The sequence below is a fragment of the Narcine bancroftii genome, chromosome 3, assembly GCF_036971445.1.
Source record: "Narcine bancroftii isolate sNarBan1 chromosome 3, sNarBan1.hap1, whole genome shotgun sequence".
Taxonomy (NCBI): Eukaryota; Metazoa; Chordata; class Chondrichthyes; order Torpediniformes; family Narcinidae; genus Narcine; species Narcine bancroftii.
In genome coordinates, this window is record NC_091471.1 from 162,001,459 (window position 1) to 162,014,401 (window position 12,943).

General features: G+C 42.4%; 1 protein-coding gene across 9 annotated transcripts in view; it reads right to left on the bottom strand.

Moving 5' to 3' along the window:
- pdlim5a (PDZ and LIM domain 5a) overlaps window positions 1–12,943 on the bottom strand; it is a 270,064-nt gene that overhangs the window by 37,172 nt on the left and 219,949 nt on the right. The gene's annotated exons all lie outside the window — the stretch shown is intronic.

A 12,943-nucleotide genomic window follows, 5' to 3' on the forward strand; every position in this document is an offset into this window, starting at 1 on the left:
AATATCATGTGATTAAATGGACATGTTTTGGTGATCTGGTTGGCTGCTAGTTTGCTTCATGGTTCTCAGAAACGTACACACATACCAATTACGACAGAAATTACTATTTGAGGACATCAATCTTCTTAGCACCAAGTGACAAAGGGAGATCAATTTTAACCCAATCACTATCATCAAACCTCTAAAACCTCCATTGGAGACCTCGCTTTCCCCAAATCCAGTATAATCTGCCTATCAACAAGGCCACTTGATCCATGATGCCTGTGATGGCTCTTTGAAAGAGCCTTCCAATTTGTTCCTCACCTTGGCAATTCCTCCAAAGTCCAATCACTCACTCCTCATCCATTTCCCCTTTAAAAGTTCCTGGGGAAGATCATTCCGCCATTATTTCAGGCAGTTCATTCAGAATTAAACAAGAGGGAGGGAAGGACAGAGAGAAAGAGGAAGAAAGCAGAGAGACAAAAAGAGAGGAAAAAAATGAGAGAGAAAGAAAGACAGACTGAGGGCAAGCATATACCATCCACATGAATACAGATGCTATTTCAATAATTGGACAATGGAATACACACGTTTACATATACAACCATTTTCCAAAATATAACATGACTCATTCAACTTGATTCAAGAGAAAATGCAATCAAATTATTTGTCTTGCTCAATAATATTCATTGACAGACGTTTTGGACAGCCATTGCAAGCTGCAACCAATCTGCAGATGCATATGGTGCTGGATTTAGACGAGGAAAGTTATTAATACAGTCTCTGAAATGTCGACTGCAAATGGCTCTATCACCATGGCCATCTTGTTTCTTACAACCTACTCCCAAAAGAACAGAGAAAAATGGGTGACAGGTTCTGGCATAACAAATATTTAAGGCGTGCGAAGCTTGAACAAAATCTCTAAACAGATAGTTCTATCCTTCACTGCCTTCCCAGAAGCTCTATCAATGGGAGATGGTGTTCTGCAGCACCGTGTGAGCTCCAGTGCACCAGGTGCCTTGCCACACTGAGCAGAGCTGCACCATAAACATTCTGATTGATTACATTAAAAGCATTATACCACAAAAATCAGAATGTTTCTTTGTTACATGTGGCAAATCAGAAACCCAGTGCTTATACCCAGTACTCAACCTTGCTTCAGTCTGCAAGCATCAGTCTAATAAGGCTCTCATGTCTTATTCTTTCTGCAACCACAGCATCAGGACTAACTGCTGTTGAAACTGTTGAGCACCAACTTTCTAAACAATCTCAGCCAGTGAAAGCCATACAATTGGCACTGAAAAGTTGTTTTCAAGGAACATCTAGGAAGAGGAGAGTGACTACGTGGGGATGAAAGTTTTTGGGTCTGAGCTTTGGAGTTTGAAGTGCAATTTTTGGACGGTTTCCGGGGATACACACAGAGCTACTGAAAGATTATCATCTTGATGAAAGATGCCCAAAACCTGCTGGTCTTCCAGCAGGTGAGGGAATACTGCCGGCTGGCACATTCCAGGCTGCAGAAATACGTGCTGATGTATGTATGGGCTGCTGGGATGCACCGAGGCTTGGCGCAGTCAACATGATGGCACTGTGGGGAAGGACACTAAAGATGCAATAAGGCTCTGCACAGTTTTGTGTTGCAATTATTTTATTGTGAATAAAGTTTATTTCTGGAAAAATATAGTGCAGGTATGCCTGCCAAAGGGGGAGCCACTTAAAATGAGGGATCTCACAAACTCGAAGCAACATGAGAAACTATTGAAGTTGAAGTTGACACACTGCTGCAGTAGAATTTGGAAGCAGATTCAAAACGATCATCCAAACTAAGCAGGATGTCTCTGAAAAGTGAGAATTTGAAGGGCATTGGAGAGAAAGAGTTATGAGACTAGCTGGATAGCTCTTGCAGAGCTGGTATACATCCAATGGGCTGAATGGTCTCCCCTAACACCTTTGTTATTCGCTGATCTCTCTGAGGTTGGAGTGCAGCAATGCAGAGATATCTGGAAGTGGTGCTGGAATGGAGGTGATCACAAATCAAAGGGTGAATTTGGATAAGAATTTCAAAAAACAGTTCATGGGCACGTTTCTGTAGGTTTCCCCAGATTCAAATCCATCCCACCCCTTTCACACTCCCTTCTCCCCACCTTCTGTCAGGCCATTGATATACAAGCTTGAAAACTCAAACCTCCAGGTTCAAAGGCAGTTTCATTCCTGCTGCTATCAGACTCTTAACTCAGACCTCTCATTAGTAAAATGTCCCTGGACTGTTTCAACTGTACTTTTCTCTGCACCCTGCATTTTGTTTTGCAACACTACATCCTGCACTCTTTCCCTTACTATAACACTAAACCCTGCAGTTTAGCTTTATTATTGTACTTAACTATGAGTTGACTTGCCTGGATAACACGCAAAACAAAGCTTTTCACTTTATTTTGCCTGACATGACAATAAACAATTTAATTCATTACAGCTAATCTTGCTTTCTAAACTTCTTCAATACCTCAGCCAAGGAGGTGCATTAATGAATGGATCCTCAAGCAGTGAGATCATCTGTATCACAGCAGGTTCATTCTCCAATAAATTCCCGAGTTTCCTGCTGAGGGAATCGCCAACTACTGTTCAGTTCAAGCCTATAGAGTCACAGGACTCGCATGAGAGGGCAATCAGTCTCCTACATTCCGTTTCCTTGCCAGGACGAATTCAATACTAATTCTTATATTCACCTTGTTATTGAGCACTCTTCCAATTAATTAACTGTTCACTGAGTTGTGCACATTACACAGATGAAGGCTTTATTCTAGACTGTCCCTTTTTGATTGAAGGGCAACAACTATTCGGCTCAAGGATGCTCGCTGCACAAAAGGACTCTTGCGTAAATTTAATGCATCGCTGACAGATTAGGAAATTTCATCCTGTTCCCCATAAAGGGTAGAAAGTTCTTACAGAGTTCAACTCCAAAAAAAAGGTCCAACAACAACAGGGACAGCAAATCCCCAGCTGCTGGACATCTCTAACTTGTACCTCACAGGAATGTCTCAAGTCAAAGTCAGCTCAATATGACCTGCTGTGCATAACACAATATCCACTGCACTAAACAGCAAATCATTGCAGGAATGGTGAGTCACATTTGCACAACGTTTATAAGATTATTTCTTGTCTTTTCACCAAACTTTGACTGACTGGCACCAGTATAGAACTTCAGCACAGAAGCTGCAGGATGTTTGAATAAGTGTGAGGCGATGAAAGAATATTTAGAATAATTAATGGTGAGTTTGCTACTGAATGAATACAGAGTTAGGTCAAGGATCCGACACAGCATAGAAATTTAGGGCTGAATAGACCCTTTCTCAGGATCATAGAGCAATGAATCAAGCCCTTCACCATATCATGATTATGTTGACCAAGTATCTTGGTCGCACTTCTTCCCTCACCACCATTCAGGACCCCAATCAGTCCTTCCAAGTGAACAACACTTCATTTGTGAATGTACATGGATCATCTACTGCATTCAGTGATCCCGTTGTGGTCTCCTCTACATTAGAGAGATTGGACACAGGCTGGGATAACCACACATAAATGTTGGAGGAATGCCGCAGGTCTTGCAGCGTCCATAGGAGGTAAAGATATATATATTTTTATCAATACAACCCATGTTTCAGGCCTGAGCACTTCTTCAATGTATGAGCGAAAAGCAGACAAGTGCCGGAATAAAAAGGCTGGAGGGGAAGGGAGGAAAGGGTGGTGGGGAGCACAGGCCAACACCTTTGGGTGTATTTTATAGATTTTGGGTTGCTGATCACGAAAATCACCTTAAAGTTTTCCTATTTCATACCGCCTTTTAGATATAACCAATTTTTGTGATTTCCTGTCATGTTTTAAGTCTACTTCAAGCAGACAAAGCCATGAAGTGCAGCATGTCAGTGAAAATTGATCTTCTGCATTCGCACTTGGACATCTTCCTTGCTGATCTTGGTGCAGTCAGTGACAAACATGGTGAAAGGTTTCACCAGGACATTAAGACCATGGAAAAGTAGTATCAGGACAACTGGAATCCATCCATGGTGGCCGACTATTGTTGGACACTGACACGAGTGACTTCAGTTGCTGAGTTCAAATGAAAATCAGCAGCAAGTTTTTTTTTTCAAGTTAGTTGAACTAATGCAACGTGTCAGTATCGTCATGCAATTAAACTGGCTAAATTCAATAAAAGTTAATTTAATGATTCTTTGACTTCTTAGCTGATAGAGCACACATGTCGAACTCTGGCCCGCGGGCCAAATTTGGCCCGCGATATAAATATATTTGGCCCGCAAGATCATATTAAATATATATTAGAGTTGGCCCGCTGGCCGCCGCGCCAGTATAGCACATGCACAGCAGCAAGTACTACCGTAGTAGTTTTTAGCACTTCCACAGCAGGCACAGCAGTACACCGATATAGTTAACGGGAAAGTTAATTAGATATTCACAGCGGCGCCGATACAACGGACCCGCCGCCTAGCTCCAACTTACCCGCCGCCTAGCTCCAACGGACCCGCCGCCTAGCTCCAACGGACCCGCCGCCTAGCTCCAACGGACCCGCCGCCTAGCTCCAACGGACCCGCCGCCTAGCTCCAACGGACCCGCCGCCTAGCTCCAACGTCTCCTTGAGCTTCATCTGTGGATGGGTGCTGCTGGGCATCGGACTTTCCGCTGGGGTGGAGGTCGCGGACGAGTTCCACCGCTCTCACGGTATTCCCGGTGAGATGGCGAGACCAGCGGGGACTCCTTGGGTTGTTGGCGGCGGTTGCGGCAGGCGGAGGCGGGGGCGGAGGAGGGAGAGGGGGCGGGGGGGGATGCCGCTCGGGTTTGCTGGCTGGGCTGGGGAGGGCTCCCTGCAGACCTCCGCTCCCTGGCATGCTTCTCGGCAACGTGCGATCCTTGGCTTAAAGGCTAGAGAGAAATATTATTTATTGAATATTTTATTTCTTATTTGTTAATGCTTCTTATGGAAAGAGTTTAACCAAAACTATTATTAAACATTTATTTTAATAAGAAAAAGTTTAGCATTACATATGTTGAGAGAAAACATGCAGATGTTGAAAATTTTCAATAAATATTTAGTTCGGCCCTCGACTTAGTCCAAGTTTTTAATTTTGGCCCTCGGTGAATTTGAGTTTGACACCCCTGTGATAGAGCATATCCGAAATGATCTTTGTGTTCATGTTGAAGTTGTCTATCATAATCCCCAATTTTTTTTTTCAGGAAGTAAATCATTTGAAAAAAATTGATGTCCAGTGTAATAGGAGAGAGACAGGGGGAGGATGGGGCGGTGGGTAAACGGAAACTGTAGAAGTCAATGTTAATGCCATTTGGTTGGACTCAGGCTAGGAGACTGCTTTGCTGAGCATCTTCACTATGTCTGCTACAATAGTGGGGACCTCCCAGTGGCAACCCATTTCAACTCCCCAACTCATTCCCATGCCGACATGGACAGACGGGACCACCTGCAAATTGGAGGAACAACACCTCATATTTCAACTAATCCACCCTATCACTTCCCTTCCTCTATCCCATTGCCTTCTTTCCTGTAACTATCTCTTTCCCTTTCTCTCTGTCTTCTTCTCTTCAGCTCTGCATTCAAAGCCACCCCTCCCCCAATCAATTCTCAGCTTTCGTCTCTTCTCCCTGTCCAAAAGTGGTATTTTGTCCATTGGCCTGTGCTCCTCTCCCTGCCATTTCCTCCTCATCCCCCAGCCATTTTATTCAAACATCTGCTCTTTGCTCATACACTGAAGAAGGGCTCAGGTCTGAAATGTTGGTACTATCTCTTTTCCTCACATTGACAGTGCAAGACCTGCTGAGTTGGTCAAGCATTTATGTTTTTTTATTAACCTTAAGGAGCTGAATAGTTCTATCCTTGCTTTCATTCCCAGTGGTTGTTATCCACTACTGCTCCTGGCAGTCGGTTCTAGACACTGTTAGGTCTGCTTTGTTCATGAATGAGTGAGACAAACACCAGGCTGAGTCGAAATCAGGGTTCTTTGTTCTTTATTACCGGATTGTAACACTTGCAACTAACCATGTTAGTCGGAGAATGCATTCTGCCGTTATCAGCAAAATGGTGATTTTTTTATACCCTTGGATACATGCTTAGAACATCATCATATCATTACTTGTCCAATGACTAAAACTGTTGCTATCCTTTCCCTGCTAGCTTCCTGCCTCTCAATCCATCAATGTCTCTCTTATCTTGTAAGTACAAGGATGCATTCACATCTTGTTACAGCCCTGTACAGGGTAACTCCTTACACATTCCCATCTCATGATGTTTTACCTTACAACACCCACCACTCTCTGTGCAGAAGAATTTGCCCTGCACCTGTCATTATCCCCACCCTTCCCTCACCTTGTCCTCAAAGCAAATTTAAAAAAAACAGAAGGTGCTAAAAATCTGACATTAAAACGCAAGTGTTGGAAAGAACAGGTGAAGATGAATGAGTGCAGATAGATCATTTGAGCATAAAAGTCAATCATAAAGCTCTGGTTCAGCCACACTTCGAGTACTGTGCAAAATTCCGGTCGCCCCTTTACAGGAAGGTTGTGGGCAACTTGAAGCGGGTACAGAAAATGTTTACCTGGAAGTTGCTGGGATTAGGGAGGATGAGCTATGGGGAGACATTGGTCTGTGTGGCTGCAGCAAGTAAGAATTTATCTGGTGTGTACATTGTACCTCTGTATATGACAATAAACTCTCTTTAGTCATTACAAACTTGGGTTGCTTTCTCTGGAGCATCAGAGGCAATAACTGATAAACAAAATTATAAAATTATGAGAGATGTTGATAGAGAAGACAGTCTGAATCTTTTACCCAGAGTAAAAGCGTCACATACCAGAGGACATGCTTTAAGGGAGATGTGCAGGATAATCAGTTTTATAGACAGATAATGGTGGGTATCAGGGATGGGCGGCTAGGAGTAGTGGTGGAAGCAGATACAAAAGAAGTGTTTAAGAGGTGTCGGGACAGTCACGTGAATATGAAGGGGATTGAGGGATATTTATCAAGTGCAAGCAGTAGGGTTTTAGTTTGATTTGGACATCATATTCTGGGTGAAGGGCCTGTTCCTGTTCTGTAATGTTGTGTTCAGAAAGAACCTTTCATCAGAAGGCAAAGTCTGAAGAAAGGATATCAACCATCTTTACTCTGTCAACTCTCCTCCTCTCTCCTCAGATGCTACCTGATTTACTGAGTAAATAGTTTTTCATCAGCCTCCACTTCACTCAGTATTGAGTGGAATTTGTAGGTGATGAAATATAGATGAGCAAAACTGAGATCCCATTCCCAATTACTTAATTTCCTGAAGTTCCCAGGAGAAAACCTTGTTATATATCTGATGAATAGTGGGAAAACAAAAGATTGAGATGAGGCAGTAACCTTGCCCCAGGTTACAGGGTTTCTCGCGTAGGGGATGTGAGGGGCTAGGTTCTGTTAGCGCACCTGCCCCTGTTCAATAAATCAAGAATGTACATTCTATAAACATTCATTTCATGTATTAACACTACACCGCTCAGCTGCTCAATGCACAGTACATGTCAGAGTTGTGCTTAATCCCAAAGAGGAATCTGGTTTTTGTAAGTTAACACAGGGTCATAAAATCAGATGTGGTTGGCTGTTTTAAAGGAATTAATTTACAGAAAAGCACAGGGACACCCACAGGGACACCCACCCATGCACACAAATGCTCTTACTCACAAACACACAATCACACACACAGTGCGTGCACTTTATAATTAATCAATGTTTTTGAAAGCAAGCCTTTCAATGAAACAACTTGTGAGTAGCAAATTAATATTGGTCGCGTGGACAGAAAATACAGAGGAACTGCTTCGTGTTGACCATGCTAAAACTTTGCCGGTGTTACCAGGCCTTGGTGGTCTCTCAGTTTGAATGCAATTATGAGGAAGGAAGGAGTAAACAAGAAAGAATGTGGGGCAAGGTCTGTTTGGGGTGGAATGTAGAGGTAGGACAGGGAAATTGCCAAGGAGAGGTATGAGAAAAGGAAACTGAAAGAGTCGAGAGGAGGTATAAAACAGCAACAGAATCTTGCCAACCAATTAAAATTTGGCTCTGAAATCGTTAACTTATCTGAGGTAGAAGGTTTACTATCATCTGACTGGTACATATACAACCAGCGTTTCTCCAGACCACGGTGCACACACATACATACAGCACATAATAATCACATATCGACACAAATATATAATGTTCAATTTATTAATATTTTGCAATGATTTACTTGGTTACAGGATTCTGTTCATCAATCTCACTGCCTGCGAATAAGCTGTTTCCCAGCCTGACAGTTCTGATTTTGATACTCCTGTACCTCCTTCTTGAGAGTAGTGGGTCAAAGATACAGTGTGCTAGATGGAAAGGGTGCTGCCTGAGTTTTGTTTTAACTGTTTAGGAGGATGAGGACAGAAAAGGAGTGGGATAAAAGTAAAGAAAGCCACAACTGACCAGATTCTCAGGATAACATTTAACAGATGGAATGGAGATGCTTCAGCATAGTGACCACAGACTTTGCAAATAGTCTGGTCAAAGAAGACAGACCATTGTGAGCAGCCAGTACAAATACCAAACTGACACTTCATCTGAGAGGAGATGTGGGGCTAGAGTTCAGCTCCCATTAGTTGATGTGGTTTATTGGGCTTTAACTGTGATCTACATCAGTTTTAATCCTCAAAGGATGAGCGACAACAAATTCCACTCTCAGTCATCGCAGGCTACATATTCTCACAAGTCAGTGCGGATGTAACAATTTTACTTGCTCATTAGAGCAGAAGCCATTCTGCCCATTGAGATCATGTCAGCACCCTGTGCAGAAATCCTATCACTGCCCTTTCCCCTTCCTTATTTATTCACTGCTTTATTCTTATTCTCGCTAACATGTTCTCTGATTTTTTTAACCGCGTCCACTCTGAAGGGTGATTCGCTGTGGACATTTAATCTGCCAAGTCTTTGGGATGTGGGAAGAAAGTGGAGCGCTAGGTGGAAATCCACATGGCCATCGGGAGATCATACACACAGCATCTCAGGCCGGAGCCTCTGGAGCTGTGAGGTTGAACTACAGCACCATTCTGTCACTCAAGGAGGCTGTGAGCACATCTTGAAATCTATTCCCAGGTTATCTGGTCATCACTTCTCCTGACAGAACTCAGAAGAGAGTACCTGTTTTATAAAAGCAATGTTGGGGACGCAAATGAAACCTACTTCTCAGTGGCACCAAGTGAGTAAAACTGGGGTCTCAAGGTCAAGTTTATTTCACATGCAACAAAAATGCAGAGATAAAGTTGTTTTGTGAGCAGACCAGTTGATATCTCATATATCGTACACCAAGAAAGGCACAATACAAAAGTGCAGAATTACAGAGGTAGATCAGTTCAAGCTGGAAATGATGCATGGGCTAATTTAATGTAGGATCATCTTTTGCCATTCTGTTTGGACACACCTCTGAGATTGGAGTTTGAATTGTATCCAAGTTTAGTTCAGGATAAAGGATATGAAAAATGAATATCTCTGGATAGATTAAAACAGTGCAGCATTGGAACAAGTCCTTGGATCCACAACATCTGTGCTGACTTACTGCCACTTTAAACTGCACATCTGCCTGTATATGGTATCCCTCCATTTCCAGACAGTTCAGGTATGTGCATAAGTGCCTCTTAAATATTCCAATTGTATGTGATTCCACCATCTCCCCTGACAACCCGTTCCAGGCACCAACCACCCTGAGTAAACATTTTACCTTATAAATTCCCTTTAACATTTCCCCATCTCACCAATTTCTGTCTTTGAAATATCCACACTAGTAATTTATGCCTGCTGTTCACAAGTTCATGGCAGACACCATCTTACTGATTTTCCACTCGAACTTGGAACACTAAGGACACCTGTGTTAGACTGGTGTTCAACTACCACAGCACCTTCAATACCGTAGGCACAAATTCATCCCTAAACTTTGGGATATAGGACTCAGCACCCTCCCCCTTCACTTCACAACATCATAAGATATTAGGGCAGAAGTAGGCCAATCAGGTTTACGCTGTCATTTAATCATGAGCTGATCCTCATCACTCAGCCCCATTCCCCGGCCTTCTCCCCATAATCCTTGATGCCCTGACTAATCAAATACCTGTCAATTTCTGTCTTAAGCACACCCAATGACCGCACTTCTACTGCTGCTTGTGGCAACAAGCTTCATAGACGCACAATCCTCTGGCTAAAGAAATTTCTCTGCATTTCTGTTTTAAATTGTAGCCCTTTTATCCTGAAATTATGGCCTCTTGACATAGGCTCCCCTACCATGGGAAACAACTTTGTCACATCTACTCTGTCCAGGTCTTTCAACATTTGAAATGTTTCTATAAGGTCCCCCCTCATCCTTCTGTACTCCAATGAGTACAATCCAAGAGCAGACAAAAGTTCCTATCTATCATACCCCAATCAGTGAAGACAGGTGGCAACATCCTCTCCATAATCACAGTCAACACCGGTGCTCCACAAGTATGTACACTCAGTCCCCTACTATATTCCCCCTTCATGCTCTACTACAGGAATATCATATCTCAGAGGCTGGTGCATAAGTGCCCCTCACTCCAACTGGATTCCGAACTTGATGGAAAGACCACAGTCTGTCCAGATTGGTACCAAAACCTCAAGTCACATCAAAAAGAGCACTGGTGCACCTCAGGGCTGTGTGCTCAACCTGCCACTGTTTACAAAGGTAACTATGGCTGGACTGTCAGATGAAGTTCAAACAGAAAATCATCAATTTGTGGATGATACAATTGTAGTTGGGCCTCATTGATAACAGTGATCAGTAATCAGCAATAAATCAGTATTTCCAAGAGGAAGTTGATGGTGCAAGAACAACCACCTGAATCTTAATGTTGACAAGAGATACAAGGTGGACTTCAGGAGAACGAAGGCCAAACATTCTCCACTACACATCAATGGTTACGTTGTGGAAAGTACAAAGTTCCTTGGTCTGCATATAAAGGATGAACTATCCTGGACTCATAACACCTCCTCGTTAGTCAAGAAGGTGCAGCAGCATTTACAGTTCCTAAGAAGGTTCGGTGGACTACTGGCCCATATCTTGACAAACTCTTACAGGAGTGGCAATTAAGAGTGTCCTGTCTGGTTGCATTATTGTGTGGTATGGTAGATGCAAAACATCAGACCAGAAGTCTATACAGAGGAACAACAGCCAAGAGGATCACGGTGTCTCCCTTTCCTCTATTGGTGACATTTACTGGGAGCAATCTAAATAGGGCTCAACGAATAATAGAAGACCCCTTCCAAGTAGTACCCACTACCATCAAGAAGAAGGTACAGAAGCATTAATATTAGGACTGTCAGGCTGGGTGATAGCTTCTTGTCTTAGGCTGTGAGATTGATGAAAACTATCTTGTAACTGTGCAAATCATCCCAAATTTTCATTTAATTTATTTTGATTATTTATGTGTATTGTGGGTTTGTGTGCATTCACCATGGTCTGGAGGAACGCTGCTTCATTTGGTTATACAATAAAACCCCTGGTATCCAGAATTCAAGAAATTGGCAGCATCGAGCAACTGGTAAAAAGAAATTGAGAAAAATAAAAGAAATAAGAATAAAATAACAGGTAAAAAAATACGCAAGTTTAAAATTGTAAAAGTAAATGTTCTCTGAAGTAATATATAAACGTTTGGGAGCAAATATTCAGCCAGCGAAGTGCCTTGGTCATGTGTTGCTTGAAGCAGCTCTTTGAATAAAGTTGTGTGAAACACTAATGGCATCGTCCAGGATGAAAACTTGGTTGATGCTGCTCACCATTGGGGTAAATATCTGAAAACGTATCCTCATCTCTGCTTAGTAAGAGTTGCCCTGGTCAGAGGCTCTATCTGTAAACTTGGGGGACTTGGTTAATTATCTATAATATTATTGTTCATCTTTTGGGTGGCTCCATGGAAGCAGAGAAACCTGCAGATGCAATGACAGTTAAATGTGACTGAAAATAAAGTAAAACACTTTAAGGTTTATATATTCATGCAAGTGAAGTTTGTTCACTGTAAGAACAGTATTTTTTAAAAATCTTTTGTCTTTTAAACTGTTTATTCTTAATGCAGGTGTATTAGTTAGCCATTGTAAGAATAAGTCTCAAGCAACTGAAAAATACACAGATCCTGCATCCACAAATCCCCAGAAGTGCCAGATACCAGGGGTTTTGCTGTACAGTTATTATCAGATGATAATAAACTTGAACTTGAAATACTATTCCAATTCCATTTTCAAATCACCTAATATTACTACAGTGGTGGGCAGAATCTCAAATTATGACTAGTGGCAGGGTGCTAGACGACAACCTCTCTCTAAAAAGATGATCACTGACTTCAGGATAGATGGCAGAGACCACACCCTTATCCATACCAGTGGCACAGATTTTCAACTTCTCGGGAATAAATGTCCCTCACCGACCACATTGATGCGATGGTCAAGAAAGCACACCAATGTCTCTACTTTCTGAGAAGACTAAAGGAAGTTCAGCAAGTTCCCCCATGTACCTCAACAATTTCTGTGAGTGCATCATGTGCCCCTTTCACACTTGTAAGTGATCCCAGGAATTAACAGCCAAAAGGGCCTAGGGTGGAATGAAAATTGTCTCAACGTCAGCATGAAATGACATCATCTCAAGCTGGGGATAGACTGCCTCGACCCCTAGTGTAATCATTGGCATCTGCAGATGCTGGCATTGCAATCAGGCAAGTGTAGAATGAGCAATTGCATTCCAGGACAGAAATGACGCACATTTTTGTGTGAGTGCAGGAATGAGAAGGAAGAAAAGATTAAAATGAAGGTATAAACTTTGCTGTGGGAAAGTAGCAGCAGGAGAGGGGAAATAATTACCAAGAGCGGACAATTTTTAAACAGCATGGGAAAATT